This window comes from Cryptomeria japonica, chromosome 2 (assembly GCF_030272615.1).
Source record: "Cryptomeria japonica chromosome 2, Sugi_1.0, whole genome shotgun sequence".
Lineage (NCBI taxonomy): Eukaryota > Viridiplantae > Streptophyta > Pinopsida > Cupressales > Cupressaceae > Cryptomeria > Cryptomeria japonica.
This window is the reverse complement of record NC_081406.1, coordinates 236,847,268-236,864,544: the sequence shown is the minus strand read 5'-3', so window position 1 is coordinate 236,864,544 and position 17,277 is coordinate 236,847,268.

Below are 17,277 nucleotides of genomic sequence, written 5' to 3'. Positions count from 1 at the left end.
AGCAAGTAAATTGTGCAACAGTTACTAGTATATGGTCCACCGTCAGGATATAATGTTCATCGGTACCTCAAATGATATGAAAGACACTTGATAATGTCAAAGACATCATGTGGACACTTTGTTTTGAAAAATTAATCATTGGTATATTCATATTTGCATATTTTCTTTTACTGGCAAATAGGTCCAGGTTATCTAGGGTTACACCGATAGGTTTATCTTTTCCAGATCAGCATGGCATGCTATGGAGATGATTTATTATTGTTGTAAATGCATTAAGTTGACATGTTCAATCGGTTATTGCATCGAATATGATATTGTATGTAAAATGATTTTATTGTAATATCTTGTAGAGCCGACCTACTAAAATTGGTCTTAGGGTATGGTATATATGTAAGATCTTATTTGTAAGATCAAGTGTGGAAAGCAAAAAAGAATTAAGTGAAGGTATATGCAAGATCAAGTAGAGGTATACATGGAGACATCATTTGAAGGTGAAGTTAGGTTTTTGTAGAAGCATATCAGCATTACACTGGTACTGAATCCAGCATATGAAGATGCTATTTTGTGTAGTACATTCTTATTGAATTTAACCATCCAACTGTAGTCAGTGTGACTCCCATTTTGTGATTGAGCAGTGAGATCTAGGCTGTTGGCCTTTCTGCATGTGCAGACCCCATTATGTACACTTACTATCTGCAGTAGTATCATTTGATTGTGGGTAAGGTTTCCCACCATGGTTTTTCCCCTTACAGGGTTTCCATGTACAAATATTGGTGTTATGTGTTGTGGATGACTTTATGTTTATGTTTCATGCATTAATCCTTACCGATATAGCAATTTACTATTAACACTGTCTACCGACATACTTAATTGGTTTACCGGTATTAAGCATTAAGTTGGTTAATTAGTTTTGGTTTGAATTTATTAGACAACTGATTCACCCCCCCCTCTCAGTTGCCTCTGAGACCTAACAATTGGTATCAGAGCTTAGTCCTCTTTTACAGAAGTTTAACAACTTGAGGAGATCCAATGTCTACTAATTATTTTAGGAAGGATAGTCCTAAGCTTGATGGAATGAACTATGGGATATGGAAGATCAGAATGGAGACACATCTGAATTACATTGGTAAAGACATCTAGGAAGTTACTAAGAATGGTTATACTATGGTTGTAGCTAGTTAGACTGCTCCAACTACCTTAACTAAAGATGAAGAGAATGATTGCAAAGCAAGAGAAGCACTTTTGAGCGCATTATCAGATCAACAAATCATGGGATTATCAGATAGGTCTACTGCTAAAGCTATTTGGGATCATTTGGAAACACTGAATGAAGGAGATTCCACAGTCAAAATTGCAAAACTAGAAAGCTTCCGAGTCAGGTATGAACATCTGAAAATGGAAGAAGATGAAAGGATTTCTGCTTTTATGGAAAGAGTAAATGAAATTGTTTTGGGTATTAAATGTTGTGGAGGAACTTTGAGTGAGGATGAAATTGTTTCAAAAATCTTAAGAGGTTTGCCACCGGCATATAAAATGAAGGTTACTGCTATAAATGAGTTGAGAATAATGCCTAATACATCAGTAACTAGGGATACATTGATTGGAAAACTTTCAGCCTTTGAAATTGAGGAATTTGGTCCTGTTGCTACTATAAAGATAGATTTGGCCTTTAAGAATCAACATCATCTACTCCATCATTTGACATATCAGACTGGAGAGCCTTTTATGTAAAAGAACTTGAAGAATCCAAAAAGGAGAATGAAGAGCTTGAAGAGCTTGAAACATTATTTGCAAGAAAAATGCCAAAAGGTCCAATTGGAAGTAAGTATGAAGGTAAAGAACCCTTTAAATATTTTAACTCCAATAAGATTGGTCATATGGCTTCAAGATACCCTGATAGACATGCTAGACTAAGAGAAGAAGCTAGAAGAACATACAAGCCTAATCCTGAATATCAGAGATACAGATTTAAGAAGAACAAAGACAAATCTTGTTACATTGTTGATGAAGGTGTGACTAATGATTTTGATGAGGATCCACCAGACAATGGATGGGATTTTGTTTCTATAACAGAAGATCAACCGGCACCTACTACTCAACTGGTAGAACAAGCCCTAGCATATAAAGTTGAAGCAAAGGATGAATGGATCATTGACTCAGGATGCTCACATCATATGACTAGAGACAAAGGTAAATTCTTGAACTTTCAAGAATACAATGGAGGTTTAGTAAGATTTGGAGATGACAAAGCCTGTTCAATCAAAGGTAAGGGTTCAATATCTCTTGATGGTAAGCATAACACTGACAATGTCTACCATGTTGAAGGATTAAAGCATAATCTTTTAAGTGTTGGTCAATTAGTTGAGAAGGGATTTTAGTTACAATTTAAAAATGGAAAATGCAAAATCATGAATAGAACTGGTTTGGAAATTGCAATCGGTAATCAGACTAGAGGCAATATATTTCATTTGAATAACAGTGAAAAGGCATGCTTAATTGCACATATAGATGAAAGTTGGTTATGGCATAAGAGACTATGTCATGTAAACTTTGATTGCATGGAAAAAATCAGTACTTCTAAGGCAGTTAGAGATCTACCTAAAATTGTGAAACCTCAGAATACAATTTGTAAGGAATGTCAATTTGGAAAACAAGTTAGAGCTAGTTTCAAAAGTATTCCAAAAAAATCCAATAATGCTCTTGATTTAATTCACACTGATTTATGTGGTCCAGCTAGAACTAGAAGCTTACAAGGTGATAGATATTTCATGCTAATTATTGATGATTATTCTAGAGTGTGTTGGGTTACTTTTCTCAGAGAAAAATTAGAAGCACTTGGAAAGTTTAAACTATTCAAAGCAATGGTTGAAAATGAAACTGGTAAGAAAATCAAATGTTTAAGATTAGATCAAGGAGGAGAATTCACATCTAAGGACATTAATACATTCTGTGAAGTGAATGGAATCAAAAGACAGTTATCAGCACCTCAGACACCACAGCAGAATGGAGTTGTTGAAAGGAAAAACAAAACTATCTTGGATGCAGCAAGAAGTATGTTATCAGAAGCAAATTTAACACATGTGTATTTGAGAGAGGTAGTTAGCACCGCTGTCTATACATTCAACAAAGTTCACATCAAAGGTGAAACCGGTAAGACCCCTCATGAACTATGGTTTGGTAATACTCCTACTCTTAAGTATTTTAGAATTTTTGGAAGTAAATGTTATATTAGAAGAGATGAGTATATTGGCAAATTTGATCCTAGAAGTGATGAAGGAATATTTCTTGGTTATTCATCTAAGAGCAAGGCATATAGATATTTTAATAAGAGACTGCAGAAAATTGTTGAGAGTACAAATGTAAAGATTGATGAACAATTCAGAGGAACTTCAAGGTACACAGACTCTAAACCGGCAACAAAAATTGTGACAAATGAACCTATACTGAATCCACATGTATAGATTGAAGATCTAGTTACTCCGGTATCATCAAAGGATTCCATAGTAATTGAAGAACAACAGCAAACTAAGACACCCCGGTATGTAAGATTGAATCATTCTGAAGATCAGATAATTGGAAACAAATTTAAAGGAGTTATGACTAGAGGAAGATTGGCAAATGAAGAGGTATGTCTTATTTCTCAAATTGAACCATCATCTATCAATGAGGCATGTGAAGATAAATTTTGGATTAAAGCTATGGAAGAAGAATTAGGACAAATTGAGAAAAATAATACTTGGACATTAGTTCCCCGGCCTAAAGATAAAAATGTAATTGGAACCAAATGGGTATTTAGAAACAAACTTAATGAAGATGGTAAGGTTGTTAGAAATAAAGAAAGACTAGTGTGTAAGGGATATTCTCAGAAAGAATGAGTTGATTACAATGAAACCTTTGCATCGGTAGCCAAAATTGAGGCAGTTAGAATATTCTTGGCTTTTGCAGCTCACAAGGACTACAAAGTTTATCAAATGGATATTAAATGTGCATTTTTGAATCGAGATCTTGAAGAAGAAGTATTTATTGAACAACCTGATGGATTTTCTTTGACAGATGACAATGATATGGTTTGCAGGTTAAGAAAAGCTCTGTATGGATTGAAACAAGCCCCAAGAGCTTGGTATGCAAGGTTGGATACATATCTTTTGAAGATTGGTTTTACTAAAGGAAATGCAGATAGCAATTTATATTACAAAATAACTAATGATGACATCTTGATTATTGAAGTATTTGTTGATGATATAATCTTTGGAGGAGAAGATGGATTATGTAAGGAATTTTCTATTAAATATAGCAAGAATTTGAAATGTCTATGATTGGAGAAATAAAATTCTTTTTAGGTTTGTAGATTTCTCAGACTGATAAAGGTATATTTTTAAGTCAATCCAAGTACTTGAAAGAATTACTAAAGAAATTTGGAATGAATAACTCTAAACCGGTAAGCACACTTATGACTACAAATGACAAATTATCTCAAAGGGATGAATCTACACCTGTTAATCCAACTAGATACAAATCTATGATAGGAGATTTACTGTATTTGACACAAACCAGGCCTGATATTATGTATGCAGTATGTATTGTTTCTATATTTGAAAGTAATCCTAGAGAAAATCATGAATCAGCAGTAAAAAGGATTTTTCAGTACTTACAAGGTACAACAAATCTTGGATTATGGTATCCTAAAGATGAAAATTTTGACCTATGTGCATACACAGATACAAATTGGGCAAGAGATGTGGATGATAGAAAAATCACCACTGGAGGAGCATTCTTTCTTGGAAAGAGATTAGTTTCTTGGTTGAGTAAGAAACAAAGTTGTACATCTTTATCAACTGCAGAATCAGAATATGTTGCAGCAACAACTAATTGTACACAGGTATTATGGCTTAAGCAAATGTTGAAAGACATTAAGCTTGCAGATATTTTCACAAAGCCTTTGCCAAAGGAGACTTTTGAATATCTCAGAGATCAGCTTGGAGTCATACCACCACTGGTAGAGACTTAGACAATTGATGATTGTCATCAACCGACAGAATTAAAAAGACAAATCTTTCATTCCAGTATTTGATGAGGAAGCTACTTCTCAGGGGGAGTAGTTGGTATTTTGTATGGACTTGAATTTTGCAGCTTTGGCATTTGATGTCAAAGGGGGAGAGATATCTATGGAAAAACACATTATCTTTTGAGGAAGAGATTGGTATTGAAAATAAATCTTTGGATAAACACATGTTGCTCCCAGGGGGAGAAATGGAGATTGTTGGTTTTTGGTATTTGGCATTTCTGTTTTGGCACTTTGATGGTTTTTCCATCTTGTGTTGCCATCAATGCCAAAGGGGGAGATTGTTGGTATTTTGGTATGGTTTTTTCATTGATGTCAGAACCTACTGAAAACTAGCACTTTGAAGATCCAGCAACATTCACCGACAAGCAAGTAAACTGTGCAACAGTTACTGGTATATGGTCCACCGGTAGGATATAATGTTCACCGATACCTGGAATGATATGGAAGACACTTGATAATGTTGAAGACATCATGTGGACACTTTTTTTTGAAGAATTAATCATTGGTATATTCATATTTGCATATTTGCTTTTACCGGCAAATAGGTCCAGGTTATCTAGGGTTACACCGATAGGTTTATCTTTTCCAGATCAACATGGCATGATATGGAGATGATTTATTACTATTGTAAATGCATTAAGCCGACATGTTCAATCAATTATTGCATTGGATATGATATTGTATGTAAAATGATTTTATTGTAAGATCAAGTGTGGAATGCGAAAAAGAATTAAGTGAAGGTATATGCGAGATCAAGCAGAGGTATACACGAAGACATCATTTGAAGATGAAGTTAGGTTTTTGTAGAAGCATATCAGCATTACACCGGTACTGAATCCAACATATGAAGATGCTATTTTGTGTAGTACATTCTTATTGGATTTAACCATCCAACTGTAGTCAGTGTGACTCCCATTTTGTGATTGAGCAGTGAGCTCTAGGCTGTTGGCCTTTTTGCATGTGCAGACCCCATTATGTACACTTAGTATCTGTAGTAGTATCACCTGATTGTGGGTAAGGTTTCCCACCATGGTTTTTCCCCTTACAAGGTTTCCACGTACAAATATTGGTGTTATGTGTTGTGGATGACTTTATGTTTATGTTTCATGCATTAATCCTTACCGGTATAGCAATTTACTGTTAACACTGTCTACCGACATACTTAATTGGTTTACCGATATTAAGCATTAAGTTGGTTAATAGTTTTGGTTTGAATTTATTAGACAATTGATTCACCCCCCCCGCCTCTCAATTGTCTCCAGGACCTAACAAATTATACCATCGGTGTTTGCACTCACGTCCCACATTTTAAAAGTAAAATCTCAATGATGAAAAAACACAATAACCCAGTGACTTGTCTGATCATAGCTTTACATTTCATTTGCATTCACGTTTGCATATTAGCTTACATCTCATTTTTGCATGGGATCCCATACGGTCATTTTATCCAAGGTTAAATCTATCACAAGAATCATCAAGGTATCAACATAAGTGTATACACAATCAGAATGATGACTCATCTCTCTCCAGATATTGTCTACCCAATGAAAATCTTATGTTACCCCCTCAATAGAACCAACATTAGCATATCTGAATCATCCTACAACTTGATATCAACAAAATGTCAGTTCTTTACCCAATCAACCTTATCAATTCTATAAATTGATCACATCTAAATCTATTCTATCATGTTTTATACAAGATGTATCTTTCCTAGAACTAGACGTTCTGATCAAGTCTTATATAGGATATATCGTTCCTAAAACCAAATGCTTTGATCATCTTTGTCTTATACAGGAGGTGTCATTCCTTAAACCAAACTGAATCTCAATCTTATCAATCTAATCAATGCAAATTTATCAATCATCACATCGAGAATCAAATCACTGTGATTGTAGAACTCGCACTTTCATCAACCACAGTTGCAGAAATCGGATAATTTCTAATTAGGATATCAATTTTGCAAAAAAATCACAAACTCCAAAGGTCAATTATCTCAATTGATCTCCCGAGGGGGCATCATCGTATCACAATTTATCAATCAATATCTGGGGCATCCTATCAAACCAATATCATCATGAAAATGAGATTATTCTTTGAATCAACGCATCATCACACCTCGCTTCAAAGAGGGGCAAAATGTATACACCTAAAAATGGTCTGAAGATAATTAATTAAATAAGCAATTATTTAATTAATCCTTCCTAATTTAATTGAATTGATTAGCAATTTGATTAAATTTTCCCTTTTATCTACTTATTAATAAATATAGGGATTTATTTAATAGGTTCATTTCAATAAGTCCCCTTTGATTAATTACTTCAAATTAATTAATCCTCCCCCCATTCAATCAATTCTTCTAATCCCCTAATTAATTAAAACAAATCAATTTATGAGTTGTTGAAAATTAATTAGTCTTTTCCTATTATTTGAATTTTTAAATTAAAATTACCCACATGCCTCCTAACTTCTAACCACCTAACCTAGCCATCCCTATAACCTAACTCATTTCACATAACCTTGGGTTTAACTAACCCTATTATATCTTACACATTCTAACCTCCTTATTCCAACCTTCAATGGTGTGGATATTCTCCCCTTGAGATACATGGCACTTTGGCCACATGTCTCCTCTCTTGGACAATTGCCCTCTTATGAGAAAGGCTCCTTGACACTTGTCACCACAGAGATGACAAGTGTCCCTTCCTTCAACCTCCTCTGCAACCTCCTCCAATTTCACCCTTGATATCTTCAGACTCAATCTTGACTGTTCATTCCTGCCACCTCACCCCTGGCCTTGGGAATCCTATAAATATCTCCCATTTTAGAGCATTAAGGATCCCATATCATTATCAATTTAGACATTGTTACTATAGGCATATCATTTCAGCATTGTTATTATAGGAAATTGCATCTTAGATCTACCTTAATTTGATGATTTTCTAGCATAATTGTTAAATCATGTATCTTAATCAATCTATTTTCTAGCTTAATTGCATCATCATCATAGCTTAATCATGCATATGATTGGATTAATTAGACTCTTGGATCAATCTAGCATAATCAATCTTATGTAGCTTGCATATCATTATCATTTCAAATCCCCCGTCTAGGTGTAGTTAAGTCACTGGGATTGCTTATCTAGATCTGAGAGAAAATCCATACTCGCATCTTTTAGGAGGCGATAGGTTGCTTTGTCATGGTTTATCTTTCATTTTCTTTTAATTTTCTAACCATTCTTGTAATGATCTATTGAGTGTTTGTGTTGCAGCTGCAGGTACCACACTTCACAGGCACGACAGTTTCAAAGAGTTTTCTATTATGATAAGCTTCTCCTCAATCTTTTTCTTCTCAGTTCTAATTACCTTATCAAATGCAACTCTCTTAGCCCAAGTAAACCTTTCTAGTTCTTTCTGGTTTGAGATTTTCTAGAAGGATTGAAAGTCATTTGAAATATGCTCAGTGATTACCTTAAGCTTACCAGATGGACTCGCTTCATTGTCAATCTTACACTTCAGGACTAGTCTATGTAAAACAGTGATTGATTGATCAATAATCCCTTTACCTATGGATCCCTCCAATTTTTGTGCTACCATCATCATTAGTTCAATGGGAATCATTTCTATGATTTTTTTCTTTTCTACCTATGAAGTGTCATTTGACAATAATGATGGACCAACAACTGGTTCCCTGCTAGATTCCCCTGTCTTCTCCTTTGAAGATTTATCCTTTATAACCTTGTCACTGGCATTGGTGGCTTCACCACTTGGTGCAGTCTATGTAACTGTCAGTTCCTCTGTAGGAACAATAACCTCAACTTGTACATTTTTATCCAGAGGATTATTATCCTCAATATTAGTATCCTGTACAATATTAGGTGGTTCACTCTCTATATTAACCAGTATCTCAATATTTGTCTGTACATCTGTATTTACTAGGGGCTCAATTTCTGCTATCTTAATATTTTTCAAAATTGTGGGTAAAGTACCCATAATCCCCTTTCCTTTTCCTTCAATCGGGGTATCTACAATATTTGTCTTGGTTTTCGGTGAAGTAAAGAATCCCCTATTTTCTCCAAGAAATTTAACCCATGCCTTTTGAGTCTCCTTTATTATTTCATTTACTCTTCCTAGCATCAGACTAGTTATCCTATGTTTGCTATTGAAAACATTTTTGTCTGCCACCTCAAGTGTCTTTTCCATTTCATCAGGAGAAATAGTAACACAGATAGATAATAGGTCTTGAATTTTAATGTGTTTATCCTCTTGCATAGCTGATAGTCTTCTAGCATCTAACATATTATACAATTCAACCGATATTTGATTTTCTATTTCTATTAATGCTTTCTTATAAATATCCAAGTATAATAGGAATCCTTCCTCTACCTCTCTTTGTTCATCCTCCTCTAAGTGATCATAATAAAATTGAACATTCTTCAACATGCCATCTTTAGTGATTTCATCTACTAATTCTGTACAAGTTTTAGGTTGAACCTTACAAGAATCAGTGTCATCCTTCTTCTTCCTCTTTGTAGTACCAGATGCAGCTGTAGGTGTAGCTTTAGGTGCTTTCTTTTGTGTCAGTATTTTGATTGTAACCTTCCTAACCAGTTGCTTCTTAGCTTCTGCCTTTGTTTCCTCTAGTTTCTTCCTAACAACCCTCTTAAATGCCAACAATGTGTCATCCTCAGATTTTGATTCTGCAGTAATAGGCTCAATATGAACTTTAGGATCCTTCCTCTTTTTGCCTTTCTTCAGGACAACATCAATTAGTGCTTTGATGTCCTTTGAGACCTTCTATACAAATTTGCATGCTTTTCCTTCCTTCTTCTCTCTTTTCTTCCGGTTGAACTCTATTTCAACCTCTTGAGTTTTCTTTTGTGTAGTACAAGAGGGCTTCTCTGCCTCATCAATTGGTGCATCAATCAACATTTTTGCATAGGCATCAAGAATTCTGTGCATCCACCTCATATCCCATTTCTTCAATCCATTTTTTTTGGGGAATAAATTCTTCCATGAGTATCCCATCATTCTTTACCGTAAAGCATATGTTGGTAGAATATTTTTTTATGATATGCTCAGGTACCCTTACCCTAGACTTCATAGATTTTTGGAATACTTTAAAATACCCCTATACCTTATCATCTCTCTGGCTTCCTAGAGCAGAAATTGACTGTTTCAATTGTCTTCCTACCAGGATGTTGGAAGCCCATTGCCTCTTACCAGAATCGGGTGTATCATTCAGGAAATATAGCATCAGACAAACTATCAAGTTTCCATACCAAAATGTACCCTTATTTTCACCCTTAATCTTTCCTAGATTTATTAACAACTCATCTAGCTTCCAACTGCATAGATCTAATTTAACATTCTTTCTCATCATTTTGTATGTAGGCAAAATGCATGAACTGGAAATAAAATTCAATCAATTTGATTGAGTTACCTTTGTTATCTTGCCATTCATCCTTCGTAGCAAGATTAAGCCACCCTACAAAATTTTATTTGAGTCCTTGTCTTTCTATGAAATTCCTTGGTTCAACCCATAATTCGTTTGTAAATTGTCTCTTAATTCATAGCACCAAGTTTTAATGGTCTATTTGAACCCCATGAACTCATTGAACCATTTTGAAGGGAGTTCATAATGTTCATTTAGGTTCCGCAAGTTCTAAGGTGTCAGAAAGGTTTTCATGCTAATGTTCACTCAAAGTGTTTTGCAGCGGTTCTCTTTCATGGTCGTGTATGATGTGCTATATATTTTTTTTTAATTCCAGGCCGTGAACCCTTTGAACTTAGTTCAAATGGTTCAGTGGTGTTCAACATGTTCAATGATGTTCAAAAGACTAGTGGTACTTAACAGAGCTAATCTTTTCAAGGAGAATTTTTTTGGCGTAGTGTAAACTTTGAACTACTTGAACTTTCGTGAACTCAGTTCAGATTGTTCATGCGTGTTCAAATTAGGTGGGTCCCATGTGCTAAAAGACTTGGTGGAGCATATATTGTGAAGTATGATGAAGATTGAACCATATCTTGGGTGACGTCAACTGGTTGAGTTTTCAAGGCAAGTAATCATTTTTGGGAATTGGTGGTTACTCCAAAAACACTGCCATGCATTCAATGGACACGTGTAATGTCCAATCCCAATGCTGAACACATTTGAGTTGATAATTAGAATTAATGCACTAAATGAGTTCATATCACTTCTTTCACTATAAGTTATGAAGTGATTAATTTATGAGAACTTCTTCTTCATTGCTGCGGAGTTTTGGATAGAAGTTTTATTTGCTAGTAGTCATCCTTTTCGTCTCAACTGTGAAGGTGAGTTTGTTTCTTGTCCTTTCCAATGATTTTTACCTGCTTTTCCTCTCTCGTAATAAGATTTGTTGGGGAAAATAAGGGTTGTTATTTATGAATTATGAAGTCCACATTACACCTCTTCAGGAATATTTTTAGTCTTGCATGCACAGAGCCCATAGTCAGCGATACAGAATTGAAAGGAGAAAACCTAGAAGTTTTAAAGGAAAGGGTGTTCAAAGGAATTGATGGTTCATTTGGTGTAGAAATTTTGAGTAGTGGTCTCATAGAAGCAGGAGCCTTTCCTCCTGTTATCGCTTACCTAGAACTAGTTAGAGAGTGTATTATGAGGTATGATCCTATTTTCAAAACCATCAAAAGAGATAATGGTGAAACCCTCCTCACAATTAACCGAGAAGTTATTTCCTTCGTTTTCAAATTAATTGATTATCAGTTCTCAAACTTTTCTCCCACCCAATCAATTACTGAGTTCAATGCAGATAAAACTGGACACTGGAATAATGTAGCAAGTATTGGTTGAAGGTTCCCTAGAGGGGTGGCTCCAGATTACCCAAGTATCCCAACAAGAACCATATGCTTCCCCACATTCACGATGTTATGTTACTGCTACACTAGGTTAGAGGTTCGGCTGAGGCCTACAGTTTCGATGATTGGATTTATTGCTATGTGCAACTGGTATTGGAAGGGAAGCAATATCTTGATTGGGCAGAGCTGATTGTCGATTCCATGAGGGAGCAGCTGAGCATGGAAAAATAGTTCAGGCATAATTTCTTCATGTCCTCATATTTGATATACTGCTTGGCATGTATTAAAGAGATAGTGGGTATACCTCAGCAGCTCGCTGAGGGAGAGGTTTCTGTGTATGATTTTTACCCTATGTTACAGAGGGATAATGCTTTGCAAGAATTTATGAGAGTACATAATGCCTTCCTAGGAGATTTATGTTATGATCTAATGAACATGAAAATCAAGAGGATGTCTGAGGATGCACAGGCATTAGTGAAGGAATATAGTATTTTCTTTGTTCAATTTCCCCACTTTTGCTACATAAGAGTAGGCGGCTTTGAGGAAGAGCCTTTTAGGCTTCCTCATTTTTGTTCAGATTATTTTGTTCTGGCTAAGATTTGTAGGTAGTTGGCTACTGTGATTAAGAAGTCTCAACCTAGGGATAAATGGGAAGATCATTTTCCTATTCAGTTGGGTATTTTATCTTGCAGTTCAATGTCAGATGCTTTAAGCATTGGAGCTAAGTTGAAAAACTTTAATTTTTCACTATATCATGAAAGAAAGGGCTTTGATAGTAAGGGTTTCTCATGAAGTCTTGGTTTGATGCCGCACCTTCCAATCTCACACCTAGAGGACTTCTAGGAAGATTGCAATGATGAACTTGAGGTTTTCAAAAGGGTAAACATGAGAATGGTTTTGGAACAAGTAGTTTCAATGCAGGTGAAACTTGACATAAGTGGGCTTGAAGAAGATTAGCTGGAGCTTTTTTGACCCTAGATACTTATATCAAGATGAACCCGAAATGTCCTGCATTAATTGGGATAGAGAAGAAGAGGATGACATAGAACTTAAAACAAAGAGGGTTTTGGAAAGAACTATGGAATGAATTAACAAGAGAAGAACAATGAAACTAGGCAACAAGATTGGTCCTGCAAGAGGTAGTGAGGTTGCTCTGTGTTCCCCAAAATGTTTTTCTAACCCCACTTCTATGCCTGTTCATGCAGGTAAAAATAAGAAGCCATCTTACACCAAGCACAAGCCCAATCCGGCTCTGGATTTTGTTGCTCCTCGATATAACAAGTCACGAAGTGCTGCGCAGAAGAGAATGGACCAGACCAAAGATACAGAGGCGAAGGACAAAATTCTTGATGCTCAGATTTTCAGAGTAGAGGACCTTGACAATGATATTATCAATACCATGGGTTCTCATGCTATCACTATAGCCATGACGCCACCACCTAAGGTGATCGGTGGAACAACTAGTTCAAGTGCAACCCCTAAATGGCTAACCACTTCAGTGAGCAAGAAGCAGAGTTTCATTCCAGTAACCATCCCAATTTAGGACATGGTGGTTAAGTACATAGAGAAGGGTCCCAAACCAAAGAAGTTCAAGATAATTGCCAGATTGGATACTGATGAAGAGACTGGGAAGTGGGTTGCTGAGATTGCTTCTTATAAGCCTAAAGATGATAACAAGGAGGTAAATGCAGATGAATTTTAGACCACCAAGGTGGAGCTCAGAAATATGAGTAGAGATTTGGATAATCACCTTTTCTAGGTATCGGCTAGGAAGATGCTCACTAGGTTAGAAAAAGATGGGCAGGAGAAAAGAGAGCTGAAGCAACATATCAAAGTTCTCGCTCAATTCATTGATAGTATCGGTTGCTTTGGAGCACTTCCCATATCGCATACTTCAGAGAGTTTTGACCCCACTACGCTAGAGCAAGAAGCTAATGGGTCAAGTTTAGTGGGCCAAAAGCATTGTGGGTGCTATGGAAAAATGGATTGAGGGAGTGATTAAAGATGGTGAAAAATATATCACAAGCTCCAGGAAGTTATGTGACGAAATGCAAAGCCTCATTGTAGAAATTAAGAATCAAATCGTGCCATGGGAGAAAGAAGAGCATAAGTGGGAAAATGTCTTGCCTATGCTCACCAAGATAGAGGAGTATGGAGCTACCCAATTCTTTGCAAAGAACTCAATCAAGCTAGTAACCAAGGAGTGCCGAATTTTTGTATTGAAGAAGACTATAATGTGGCGGGTACTCACATTCAAGTCTATGATTTATGAAGCCAGAACCTTTGTTTATGAACTTCAGGACCTCTAATGCAGCTTGGTTAATGACAACAAAGTGGTTATTCTAGACCTCGATTGGCAGCTGGGAATTTGTGGTTTGAACAGACATGATGCGATAAAGGCTTTTAGGCTATACATGGAGAAAGTTAAGGCCAAAGGCAATTTCACTTCTGAAGATATAACACAAGTCACTCGGATCGAGTCCATGACATTTATCGGTAACGATCAGTACCGAAGCATGCCGAGAAAATGGTGAAGAACATATGGGACAAAGAAGCCGCAAAAGCAAAAAATCAATGCCATGAAAAATCTAAGCCAATCTATAATCCAGGAGCTTGCAACTGCCCATGACACCTAGGAAAGCGGAAGAGAGGATGATGATGGAAAAGAAGCATGACATATTGATAAATGCTTTGTTTTTATTTTATGTGTTTTCATGATCTTGCAAATGACTTCGGGACATCTGTCCCTAAAATACTCTATTCATTTTTATAACTATTTCAGAGGAGGTCAAGTTTTAAGGGAGGCCTCCTCTGTTCTTTAAGACTATAAACTAGATGAAGATAGATAGAGAAGGGGTTAGAATAGGTAACTGGGATTTTTTTATTTTTTTTTATTTTCGTGTTTGTTGGAAAAGAAGTCATCAATTATTTTTGAAATCTGAAATTGGAAAGGACTTATACGGGTATTGTTGTGCCTTTGATGCATGAAATATATATATATATATATATATATATATAAAGATCATATGCGTTTTTGGGGAGGAGAAATCTTTGAGTTTTGAATCCGTGGAGTGGTATTTCTTTGCAAATATCAATCTAATTAAATGACTGTGATTACCTTTCTGATGATAGATGTCTTTATTAATCTAGGGCTCTTTTCTATGTGTTTCTAAAAGATATGTGTTTGGAAAGAGGTTTTATTTCTCTTACTTGTTTTTAAGAAATGTTGAATCGATGTTTCTGAACTTTGTTTCGATCACCTCTATTTTTCATGTTGAAGCATTTTGTAAATCATTAGCCTCTCATCCAAGAATGAAGTAGGCAGCCTTATGTGCTTTTAGGTTAAAAGCATACTAGTTTAATTTAATTAGATTATTCCCTGAATAACTAATGGAGGGAGCTGTACCTATAAAAAATTCAGAGGGAAGTGGTGTATGTCACACTTACCCAACTGTTTAGCTGAATTTTTTCCTTTCAAAGAAGGTGATAGGGTTTGAAACAATTTAATTTAAAGAAAGGCAAAAAACCTGTTCACTAACAACCTTATACCTAATGACCATGCTACCAAATTTGATTTCTGTGTCAATGATAGTGCTCACTTTCATGGATCTTTTGTCAGATGTTGCCCCAATGATCTTTCTCATGAATTCATTTGAAACCTTCTTGTCTAGATGTTGCCCAACTGATGGTAAACAAGTGACTTCCTGGATGGCTTCCTTGGTGATTTTGTAAGGTCTATTTAACCATATAAATTCCCCATGTACTTTGCTGAGAATGTATCTGATTATCTCATCCTCAAATTCCAGAATATCCAAAATGTCAGTAAATCCTAGGTCTTAAATATGCTTTAATTTTGGTTTGATGTTTCTAGATTCTCCCATCAGCTCACTCATATACATGCCCTTAATTTCTAAAGTTCCCAAGTCCTTGATGTGACAATTAATATATGCCCTAACATCCTCTACATAGACAAATCCCTCCGAAACGCGAGAAAATTCTCCAACCGAATCTTCCAGGGTAGCCACATGTGGATACCACTTGAAAATTGACCTGGGGCGGTCCTTGACCTCTACTACAGTTGGGTTTGCAATAAAAAAAGGAATAGATGATGATCCCACTTCCATGTTAAAGATAAATACCTTTTGATCGCTCTCGGTGAAAACCTCCAACAAATTCTGTTGGCCTGATGATGATTGTAATGAATAACTTCATATGTTGTCATTGATGAAACACATACACACACATATGATCATATTGTCTACCGATGTGACTTCAAAGTTGTTTATATTACAATCGATATACTAGAAGTTTATATCTAACCGATACATGGTGACAACCGGTATATACATGAAGACAACTAGTGTGTATTTATATATGGATATACATAACTCGGTGACAACCTGAAGATCCAGAGAAGATTATCAAAGGAGTATAATAGGACAAACAGTTTATATGTTTAACTCCAATCGGTATTGATGTTCCAACCAGTATTCATTGATTATGTGATGAGTTATCACTAGTCATGATGAGTTATCTTCACCGATAATTTTTGGCGGTATTTTTGTGATGAGTTATGATTGTTTGACCTAATACACTACACCTAGGAAATTGTGATATGATTTCTAGAGGCCGACATGAAATCTAAATGTCTATATATTGACATCACAATGAATTATTTTGTATGAGAGAAGGAGATATGTTATGAGATAATTTGATGTGAAGGAAAAAGTGTTAAGTTGCAGAGTATGTTGGTAATGAAGTTTTGAGTGCACAGAAGAGGATCTATTCAAGCAAGTTGTGCTACTAGTAGATCACACCACCTGTTGTTTTCTAATCACTACAACAGTCAAATCCCCTAACCGGGTAAGATCTAACAAGCTTCATTGTATAAATCCTCTAACCAGGTGATCCATTAGTTTGGATTCAAAAACCCTCTACCGAGGTTACTCCTTACAGGGTATAGCTTTTAACTAAGCTTTGGGATCTTTAACAGGATTCGCTCCTAGTAGAGTAACTTTTTGTAGACATTAACCAGTTAGTTATCTATTACTGCATATAGTTAACTTGTGAGTCCCATCTCACTGTGGTTTTTCCCATTTGGGTTTTCCACGTATAAACACTTGTGTTATGGTGGATGTTTTACTTATTGTGGATGGTGTTATATCATTTTGGTTTGCATGCATATTGTTTAACAAACTTGTTAAGTATATCTGTCGGTCAATGTTTAAAGTAGTATTGTTTTTGGTGTCACTGATTCACCCCCCCTCTCAGTGCTTTACAAGTCCATCAAATTCTTCCAAATGCCGGTGAGATCACCCAAGAAGAAATCTGATTGCTCTGAATTGCCTTTGATCACACTTAGTCACTCTTAATCAC